The sequence below is a fragment of the Drosophila biarmipes genome, unplaced genomic scaffold (assembly GCF_025231255.1).
Source record: "Drosophila biarmipes strain raj3 unplaced genomic scaffold, RU_DBia_V1.1 ptg000005l, whole genome shotgun sequence".
Taxonomy (NCBI): domain Eukaryota; kingdom Metazoa; phylum Arthropoda; class Insecta; order Diptera; family Drosophilidae; genus Drosophila; species Drosophila biarmipes.
The window spans coordinates 3,621,334-3,633,261 of NW_026114527.1; positions in this window are offsets into that span (position 1 = coordinate 3,621,334).

The following is an 11,928-nucleotide window of genomic DNA, read 5'->3' on the forward strand; positions in this document are numbered from 1 at the left end:
GCTTCCTTCAATCCATTTGCGACGGGTTTCAGCATCGATCTTACCGAGAATAAAGTGTATAACCCAGCAGCCCCTTTGAGTTTGCCCTGCTGCATCTAGTCCGCGTACAACTTCGGTGGCTTCGTCCGTCACCTTGCGCAGAACTGTTACATCTGCTCTGGCGGTCGAAGGTAAGTTGACAAATGTCTGCACAAGAGTGTTAACAATGTGACGTGGTCTATTGTAGCGATCAATCAGGCAAGTCCATACAGTCTCGTAAGCTGCATCCGTAATTGACATATGGCGAATCAAGTCAGCTGCTTCTCCAGTGATGTACGTTTTTAAGTAGTGGAACTTTTGTATTGCTGTCAAATGCTGCTTGCTATGGATTGTGCTCTCGTATATGTTCTTGAAGGCTGGCCACTCCTTTTAGTCGCCAGTAAACAGCATTACAGTTGCTGCAGAGTTTGCCCTCAAAAGCGTGGCTTGTTGCTCAGCCAAACGCTCATTGAGCTGCTGTTGTTGTTCCAGAAAACGAACTAGGTTTTCGTTTGCCACTCCTGACGCCATTGATGCGGCCTCGCCAGGGTTGCCAGATTGTCTAAAGTAGCCGTCTCTTCCATTATCCTGAGCTTCTTCACAGGTACGAATCAGGTTGGGAAATAATGTGCACGCCTGCAAGTACTTGTCCTCGTACCTTTCGTTGTCGATGGCTGGATCGACGTACCCCTCCTCCTCGTCAAAAAGGGCCATTTGGTCGCTGATGGATTCGAATTCCTTCCATACGTTGTTGAGCCTATCCAATGACACATGTATTTCATCAAGCTTCCATGTCGATCCCGCACGTGTATCTTGCGACGACGTTAGCAAACGCGTAATGCTTGCCTTCGCACGGCTTCTTGCTGCCTTCAACAGTTTCAAATGATCCATGCTAATCAGTAACTAAATCTGGCGAAAAGCACCAAAGATATGGTGTAGAATAAAAACGTAATATTTCCCGAATTTTTGAGTGGACTGTATTCTTTATTTCATTTCCTTCGTGTCCGACAAGTTCAAATTTAGTCTCAACACTAAGTCCTAAAAAATCTATAAGTGGTGACGCAGCAGCAAAATATATCAAAAAATGGCAAAGTTATAATAAGATTCAAATTCCAATGAAACTGCAAAGCGTTTATCATCACCTTTAGTTACCGTGCATCAAATGAATATTATTATTAAACTAGGGTTTTTGTTGGGCAAAAGACCTTTAATATTAGAAAAGAAAGCGCACTACTGCTGAGTGTCTTTCCGAAAACTATTCAGCTAAACAAATCTCAAAACAGTAATGACTTAATGTTTGATCTCTAAGAATACAATCATGAGTACTTGATAGAAATTTCCTACAAAGTTAATCTCTGATGACTTTCTTTGGGTGTATCAAATCTTATTAATAAAAGAATAATGTTTCTTGGTGCGAATTCGAGGTTTTCCAAATCTCACATTCCGAAGCAATTCATTTATTGTTGATAGGGGAATTAGGATTTTGCGATATCATAATCTAGGTTCAGCACATGCAAGAACGTGCGATGTCTGAATTCCGCCGATTCACCTTTAGGCTCAAATTAAGAAACTATACAAAAATTTGGATTTTACTTCAGAAAATTGCTTTTGGTAGCGACACGAAAAATGAACTGTGTTATCTTCTAAAGATACGGTATTTCTGATTTCCGATCACCCGACGTTGGGCGCCAAAGAATATGTAACGAACACGACAATGTGTGCGGCTATCTGGCAGCGTACTCTGCCTACAGGGTCGGCGGTGCTTAGGGAAAATGGGAGTGGGAGTGCGACCTAGAGAACCGCGCCATCACATAAACTTAAATAGTAGACAGAGTAGGGAACTATTGACTAACTAAACCAAAGCCCAAATAATTTAATTTTATACTAAGTGTGAGGAATTGCAGATGTCATTTTATTCCTCTTCAAAACCCACCCAACCTTGAATAAACTCGGTTTGCGTATGTGGCTAATGCTCTTATTAATAATGCACAGTTACTTCAGGTGTCCCAATTCGCAAAAAATGTACTTCATTTTATACTTTATTATCAGATAAGTTCCCCATAGCGGCTGCATATGATTTTCTTAACGTTAGCTTGCCCATGGCAAATTAACCGTAAATGGATACAAATGACTTCATTTATGTTCTTCATTCAAAAATTTACGTTTACAATTATGTTTAAAAAAAAAATGAAGGTAATCTTCAACAAAATAGTACGGGTGTCGAAACTTGAATCTATTGTTATTCTATAATTATATTTCTTGGCTCAGATTGATGTTAACTGACGGTTAACAGATGAATGGTTACCATCGTTAATAAATTCTACAAGCTTAAAATTACTTAAATTTTAAAAATCGCGTCCTACTACCATTGAGTACCTTACAGATTCATCAGTTACAACCAGCAATTCAATTAATACGTTTTTATTTGAACTTTTAATTCGCAAACTGTTTTTCCTATTACATTAAGTTTACTTTCGTTTATTCCGAAAAAGGTATTATTCAACTTGTTCTCTTCAATGATTACGTTACGGGAACTATGGACTTCTTTAGAAATGAAACGGGACTTCCCGAATCTATGGACTTTAAAATGTCTTACATATTCGTCGCTATGTTCTCTCTTCTTGTACAGTGAACACTCTCCAGCCACGTGTCGAACTTCTCCACAAGCATAGCAAGCTCCTACAGCCCGTACTGGCTTACGGCAGTCCTTAGCCAGATGACCAAGACTATGGCAGTTAAAGCATTTGACCCTCTGTTCCGAGGTAGCAGCGTTTGATGAAGACGTTCCTTGCATCCTATTTTGTTGTACCGGAGCTCTGGGTTTCTCTACATCTTGAAAGGCTTCCAACACATCAGCAGGCACTGCTAAACGTAGTAGTTTCGCTTGATTTTTAAGTTGTACATTTTGCATGCCATCTATCAAGTACTGCACTAGTTCGTGAACACTCATAGCGATGTTTTGTGCAGGGTAAGCTTGTTAAAATAGTAGATAGCAAACTTCTCGCCGAACTGCCACTTGCTGTTTTCAAACTTGCGTCGCATTTCCAAGACGTTGTGCCAGAATTAGGTCAATACTTCCAGCCAACAGTGATGGGCGAGATAACAGCCAAAATCGCCATTGGTTGAACGCCATCACGATCAACTGTCTCGAAAATTTAAGGATCGTTGCCGAACACGTCGTCATCTTCTTCTTCACTTTGTTCTTCGTTGTTGTTGTTGGCTGCATTGGCGTCAGTCAGCACCAATTTCGCCTGTAGACTCCACCTTTTCGAAGTACAACTCCGGATCAATTTCCGACGGACAGCATTTAGTTGAGCAATTAGTGCGGCTTTGTTTCCTTGTGCGGATTTTTTGATTTACACTAATTTCAGTTCTCCGAGATTACTGCGTGAAGCCATTTTAATAAATTTCTACAAAGTGTTTGCAGAGCATTAGTTAGTCTGAAAGGCATTCGTGTAAATTGATATAAAGGACGGTTGGATATAGTTATTGCGGTTTCTGGTTTCGATTTTTCGTCCAGACATATCTGCAGTGTACTGGAGATAAGCGACTTAGTAAACCTTCAATAAGAGGAGTAGAGTAACAGAATTAAGCTTCGTAGAATCTAAGCAAATTCTCACTTTGCCTGGTTTTAGGACAAGGACTGCCGGAGAAGACCATGAGGACGCGGGTGCTTCTTCTAGTACTCCCAGTCTAATGATGCAGTATAAGGCATAACTGAAACTCTTTGGCTGGAGATAGGTTGTAATATCTTTGTTTAATTGCTTTTGCTGCACCGGTGTCAATATTATGTTCAAAAGGGGTTGTTTTTCCTAAACCACTTTTTTCAGACGATAGAAAGAATTCGATAGCAGCTTGTAATCGGTTTCGACCGGATGCATTAAGCAAGACTGTGTCACTAAAAGCATTGGAGTCAGAAATTTCGGAAATAGTCGTTGGACTGGATATTCGAAGACCAAATAGTTTCAAAAAATCCATTCCGCAGATTATATCTTGTTTAATACTGGGTACTAATTAAAATTCTACATCCTGAGATAAGGAGTTATAGTTAATCGGAACGACAATGGTAGCGGTGTAGTTTTGATTTTGACCGTCGGCTGTACCAACATAACATTTTAACCTCCTTAACCCTGGATGATCTGTAGAAATAAGCTTAGCCAATTTACCACTTACTACGCATTTGTTAGCTCCACTATCAAGCAAGGCCAAGAAGGTTTTGTTAAGTAATTCCAAAGCGATGTAAGGACGGTTGTCCTTGTCATCTCTAACAATAGAGAATACGACATATTTCTTTATTTTTCGCTGCTGTTTCCAAAATGAACACATTTGAACACACATGAACACATGAACACACGATAGTGTAAATATTTCCGCTCTGCGCCGATAATAGTTACGTACTCTTTCATGGTAGGGGATAATTTCAAAGTTTCGTGAGGGCTCTGTATTGTTTTTAATTAACATACAGTTGGGTTTGTCTAATTCTGGGCTATATGTTGTCGAGCCAGGTTGAGAGTTACTCAAATTAGAAGATGGAAGGTGATTAGTACGTATTATTGATGCTGAGTTTGAAAAAGGATATCCACTAGTCAGAATTGATGGACATCCTCTTACGAGTTTTCCGACAAGGGATTACATTTCAAGCAACTAGGCTTATAAGTGTCATGACGGCCACAAAAATAGCAAAATATGCGTCTGGCTTTGAGGCAATCATGATATCTGTGTCCTGTTTCCGCACAGTTCCAACATTTATAACGCTCAGCATTTATTTCTACTTCGTTTATAGTTTGATAATTCTCTTCTTCCCTAGACTCCCAACCTGCACTAGCTCATTTACAAATCGCCGGTTTGGAAGAGATGGTCTGCCATGCTAATGAGAAATCGTTCGTGCTTGTGGCACTCTGCTCTTAAGGAGGCAATGTTTGGGGTCAAGACATGTAATAATACTAGTCGTAATTCAGGTTTAAGGTTCTTTTTAACATTGGTAACTAGTTCACTGTCGGACATAGGCTCACGCAAAGCATCTGCAATCGTTAGGATAGCATCTAGAAAATCGTCGAAATTTTCTCCACTCTTCTGCTTCCTATGTCGAAAAGACTCTTTAATCCCTTCGTCAGTGTGTTGTTCTCTATACCGTTCACGGAGACTTGTACACAGGTGAAACCAAATCGGTTCACTCAAAACTCCAGTAAAATTGTAGACCTGGTCCAGAAAATAGTACGTTGGCAATTGGTATAGCTAATTCCAGTTTGCGTTTAGGCATTGTATAGTCAAACTATTTATCCTATAGATGAAGTCTTCAACAGGTATGTCATTTGCCATGCCAGTAAATTTCACATTCCAATTAGAAATAACGCTTGAAACTTTGTCAGGACGATATATGGCTTGTGTCAAAGGATCACCATAAGACAATCGTATACTAGAGCCTTGAATACTATCAACTCTGCTTGCATTGGATCGATTTAAGTTACCAGGATTTTCTACAGGGATATTATTTCGCGGATTTTGGGAATTATTAGCCATCTGAAGGTTTCGCATCGTATTACTGATCTCATACGCTATTGCTGCAACCAAGCTAACTCGAAAGGTTTCTAAGGAGTCTGTGATTAACTGCTGTACTCGAGTTTCGGAAAGGCTAGAACGTTCAGTTGATCTATATCATGTGTTTTGGCTTCTCAAGCTAGAGTGTGCTCTCTGATTCGTCGAGTTCTGATTGGAATTCGCTCTTGTGTTTGGTCAAGTTCGGTTGACGGCACCAGTAGCTTGATTGGCAGAAGCACCTCGAACTTCCCTATTACTATCATTAGTAGACCTATTCGGTTGCGCAGGAGGAAAGGTTATCAGTTGTACCAGGGTACAAGCACTTCGGCAAAGCGGACAAGTTTCAAGACCTTTAATATTAGAAAAGAAAGCGCACTACTGCTGAGTGTCTTTCCAAAAACTATTCAGCTAAACAAAGCTCAAAACAGTAATGACTTAATGTTTGATCTCTAAGAATACAATCATGAGTACTTGATAGAAATTTCCTACGAAGTTAATCTCTAATGTCTTTCCTTGGGTGTATCAAATCTTATTAATAATAGAATAATGTTGCTTGGTGCGAATTCGAGCTTTTCACAAATCTCACATTCCGAAGCAATTCATTTATTGTTGATAGGGGAATTAGGATTGAGCGATAACATAATCTAGGTTCAGCACATGCAAGAACGTGCGGTGTCTGAATTCCGGCGAATCACCTTAAGGCTCAAATTAAGAAACTATACAAAAATTTGGATTTTACTTCAGAATATTTCTATTGGTAGCGACACGAAAAATTAACTGTGTTATCTTCTCAAGATACGGTATTTCTGATTTCCGATCACCCGACGTTGGGCGCCAAAGAATATGTAACGAACACGGCAATGTGTGCGGCTATCTGGCAGCCTACTCTGCCTACAAGGTCGGCGGTGCTTAGGGAAAATGGGAGTGGGGTTTTGCGACCTAGAGAACCGCGACATCACATAAACTTAAATAGTAGACAGAGTAGGAAACTATTGACTAACTAAACCAAAGCCCAAATAATTCAATTTTATACTAAGTGTGAGGAATTGCAGATGTCATTTTTTCCTCTTCAAAACCCACCCAACTTTGAATAAGCTCGCTTTGCGTATCTGGCTAATGCTCTTATTAATAATGCACAATTACTTCAGGTGTCCCAATTCGCAAAAAATTTACTTCATTTTATATTTTATTATCAAATACGGATATGATTTATCATTTTCTTAACGTTAGCTTGCCCATGGCAAATTAACCGTATAATGGGTACAAATGACTTCATTTATGTTCTTCATTCAAAAATTTACGTTTACAATTAAGTTAAAAAAAAAAAATGAATGTAATCTTTAACAAAATAGTACGGGTGTTGAAACTTGAATCTATTGTTATTCTATAATTATATTTGTTGGCTCAGATTGATGTTAACAGACGGTTAACAGATAAATGGTTACCATCGTTAATTACTTCTACAAGCTTAAAATTATATTAAATTTTAAAAATCGCGTCCTGCTACCATTGAGTACCTTACAGATTCATCAGTTACAACCATCAATTCAATCAATACGTTTTTATTTGAACTTTTAATTAAGCAAACTGTTTTTCCTATTACATTAAGTTTACTTTCGTTTATTCCGAAAAAGGTATTATTTATCTTGTTCTCTTCAATGATTACGCTAAGAACACTACGGACTTCTTTAGAAATGAAACGGGACTTCCCGAATCTATGGACTTTAAAATGTCTTACATATTCGTTGCTATGTTCTGTCTTCTTGTACAATGAAAACTCTCCAGCCACGTGTCGAACTTCTCCACAAGCATAACAAGCTCCATCAGCCCGTACTGGCTTTCGGCAGTCTTTAGCCAGATGCCCAAGACTGTGGCAGTTAAAGCATTTGACCCTCTGTTTCGAGGTCGCAGCGTTTGATGAAGACGTTCCTTGCATCCTATTTTGTCGTACCGGAGGTCTGGGTTTCTCTACATCTTGAAAGGCTTCCAACACATCAGCAGGCACTGCAAAACGTAGTAGTTTCGCTTGATTTTTAAGTTGTACATTTTGTATGCCATCTATCAAGTACTGCACTAGTTCGTGATCACTCATAGCGATGTTTTGTGCAGGGTAAGCTTGTCAAAATAGTAGATAGCAAACTTCTACAAAGTGTTTGCAGAGCATTAGTTAGTCTGAATGGTATTCGTGTAAATTGATATAAAGGACGGTTGGATATAGTTATTGCGGTTTTTGGTTTCGATTTTTAGCGATTTAGTAAACCTTCAATAAGAGGAGTAGGATAAGCATCCTGTACTGTAACAGAATTAAGCTTCCTAGGATCTAAGCAAATTCTCACTTTGCCTGGTTTTACGACAAGGACTGCCGGAGAAGACCATGAGGAAGCGGGCGCTTCTTCTAGTACTCCCAGTCTAATGATGCTGTATAAGGCATAACTGAAGCTCTTTGGCTGGAGATAGGTTGTAATATCTTTGTTTAATTGCTTTTGCTGCACCGGTGTCAATATGATGTTCAATAAGGGTTGTTTTTCCTAAACCACTTTTTTCAGACGATAGAAAGAATTCGATAGCAGCTTTCGATCGGTTGCATTAAGCAAGACTGTGTCACTTAAAGCATTGGAGTCAGAAATTTCGGAAATAGTCGTTGGACTGGATATTCGAAGACCAAATAGTTTCAAAAAATCCATTCCGCAGATTATATCTTGTTTAATACTGGGTACTAATTAAAATTCTACATACTGAGATAAGGAGTTGTAGTTAATCGGAACGACAATGTTAGCGTTCCGATAACATTTTAACCTCCTTAACCCTGGATGATCTGTAGAAATAAGCTTAGCCAATTTACCACTTACTACGCATTTGTTAGCTCCACTATCAAGCAAGGCCAAGAAGGTTTTGTTAAATAATTCCAAAGCGATGTAAGGACGGTTGTCCTTGTCCTGTCTAACAATACGACATATTTCTTTATTTTTCGCTGCTGTTTCCAAAATGAACACATTCGATTAGCCGATCGAGATTTGTTGGCGGAATTAATTCGTAATGTAAATATTTCCGCTCTGCGCCGATAATAGTTACGTGCTCTTTCATGGTAGGGGATAATTTCAAAGTTTCGTGAGGGCTCTGTATTGTTTTTAATTAACATACAGTTGGGTTTGTCTAATTCTGGGTTATATGTTGTCCAGTCAGTTTGAGAGTTACTCAAATTAGAGGAAGGAAGATGATTAGTACCTACTATTGATGCTGAGTTTGAAAAAGGATATCCACTAGTCAGAATTGATGGACATCCTCTTACGAGTTTTCCGAGATTACATTTCAAGCAACTAGGCTTATAAGTGTCATGACGACCACAACAACAGCAAAATATGCGTCTGGCTTTGAGGCAATCATGATATCTGAGTCCGGTTTCCGCACAGTTTCAACATTTATAACGTTCAGCATTACGCATCGCATTTATTTCTACTTCGTTCATACTTTGATAATTCTCTTCTTCCCTAGACTCTTCAACCTGCACTAGTTTATTTACAAATCGCCAGTTTGGAGGAGGGCGGTCTGCGATCTACCTGCCATGCTAATGAGAAATCTTTCGTGCTTGTGGCACTCTGCTCTTAAGGAGGCAATGTTTCGGGTCAAGACATGTAATAATACTAGTTAAAATTCAGGTTTAAGGTTCTTTTTAACATTGGTTGCAATCGTTTGGATAGCATCTAGAAAATCGTCGAAATTTTCTCCACTCTTCTGCTTCCCATGTCGAAAAGATTCTTTAATGCCTTCGTCAGTGTGCTGTTCTCTATACCGTTCACGGAGACCTGGTCCACAAAATAGTACGTTGGCAATTGGTATAGCTAATTCCAGTTTGCGTTTAGGCATTTTATAGTCAAACTATTTATCCTATAGATGAAGTCTTCAACAGGTATGTCATTTGCCATGCCAGTAAATTTCACATTCCAATTAGAAATAACGCTTGAAACTTTTTCAGGACGATATACGGCTTGTGTCAAAGGATCACCATAAGGCAATCGTATACTAGAGCCTTGGTTACTATCAACTCTGCTTGCATTGGATCGATTTAAGTTACCACGATTTTCTACAGGGATATTATTTCGCGGATTTTGGGAATTATTAGCCAACTGAATGTTTCGCATCGTATTACTGATCTTATACGCTATTGCTGCAACCATGCTAACTCGAAAGGTTTCTAAGGAGTCTGTGATTAACTGCTGTACTCGGGTTTCGGAAAGGCTAGAACGTTCAGATGATCTATATCTTGTGTTTTGGCTTCTCAAGCTAGAGTGTGCTCTCTGATTCGTTGAGTTCTGATTGGAATATGCTCTTGTGTTTGGTCTAGTTCGGTTGACGGCACCAGTAGCTTGATTGGCAGAAGCACCCCGAACTTCCCTATTACTATCATTAGTAGACCTATTCGGTTGCGCAGCAGGAAAGGTTATCAGTTGTACCAGGGTACAAGCACTTCGGCAAAGCGGACAAGTTTCATTAGTTCCTAACCAAAGTACCACGCATGTTCTGTGAAATTTATGTCTACAAGGGGTTTCTGCAAGTTCAGTATCTATTACCATAGTAGCACTACTGCTGAGTGTCTTTCCAAAAACTATTCAGCTAAACAAATCTCAAAACAGTAATGGCTTAATTTTTGATCTCTAAGAATACAATCATGAGTATTTGATAGAAATTTCCTACAAAGTAAATCTGTAATGACTTTTCTTGGGTGTATCAAATCTTATTAATAAAAGAATAATGTTGCTTGGTGCGAATTCGAGCTTTTTCCAAATCTCACATTTCGAAGCAATTCATTTATTGTTGATAGGGGAATTAGGATTGAGCGATAACATAATCTAGGTTCAGCACATGCAAGAACGTGCGATGTCTGAATTCCGCCGAATCACCTTTAGGCTCAAATTAAGAAACTATACAAAAATTTGGATTTTACTTCAGAAAATTGCTTTTGGTAGCGACACGAAAAATTAACTGTGTTATCTTCTCAAGATACGGTATTTGTGATTTCCGATCACCCGACGTTGGGCGCCAAAGAATATGTAACGAACACGGCAATGTGTGCGGCTATCTGGCAGCGTACTCTGCCTACAGGGTCAGCGGTGCTTAGGGAAAATGGGAGTGGGAGTGCGACCTAGAGAACCGCGCCATCACATAAACTTAAATAGTAGACAGAGTAGGGAACTATTGACTAACTAAACCAAAGCCCAAAAACCTTAATTTTATACTAAATGTGAGAATTTGCAGATGTCATTTTATTCCTCTTCAAAACCCACCCAACCTTGAATAAGCTCGCTTTGCGTATGTGGCTAATGCTCTTATTAATAAAGCACAGTTACTTCAGGTGTCCCAATTCGCAAAAAATGTACTTCATTTTATACTTTATTATCAAACACGGACGAAATTTAATTAAAGATATGTTCCCCATAGCGGCTGCTTATGATTTTCTTAACGTTAGCTTGCCCATGGCAAATTGACCGTATAATGAATACAAATGACTTCATTTATGTTCTTCATTCAAAAATTTACGTTTACAATCAGGTTTAAAAAAAAAAATGAAGGTGATCTTTAACAAAATAGTACGGGTGTCGAAACATGAATCTATTGTTATTCTATAATTATATTTCTTGGCTCAGATTGATGTTAACTGACGGTTAACAGATAAATGGTTACCATCGTTAATAAATTCTACAAGCTTAAAATTACTTAAATTTTAAAAATCGCGTCCTACTACCATTGAGTACCTTACAGATTCATCAGTTACAACCAGCAATTCAATTAATACGTTTTTATTTGAACTTTTAATTAAGCCAACTGTTTTTCCTATTACATTAAGTTTACTTTCGTTTATTCCGAAAAAGGTATTATTCAACTTGTTCTCTTCTTTACTTCTCCACAGGCATAGCAAGCTCTTTCAGCCCCTACTGGCTTGCGGCAGTCATTAGCCAGATGACCAAGACTGTGGCAATTAAAGTATTTGTCCCTCTGTTCTGAGGTCGCAGCGTTTGATGAAGACGTTCCTTGCATCCTATTTTGTTGTACCGGAGCTCTGGGTTTCTCTACATCTTGAAAGACTTCCAACACATCAGCAGGCACTGCAAAACGTAGTAGTTTCGCTTGATTTTTAAGTTGTACATTTTGTATTCCATCTATCAAGTACTGCACTAGTTCGTGAACACTCATAGCGATGTTTTGTGCAGGGTAAGCTTGTCAAAATAGTAGATAGCAAACTTCTACAAAGTGTTTGCAGAGCATTAGTTAGCCTGAAAGGCATTCGTGTAAATTAATTTAAAGGACGGTTGGATATAGTTATTGCGGTTTTTGGTTTCGATTTTTCGTCCAGACATATCTGCAGTGTACTGGAGA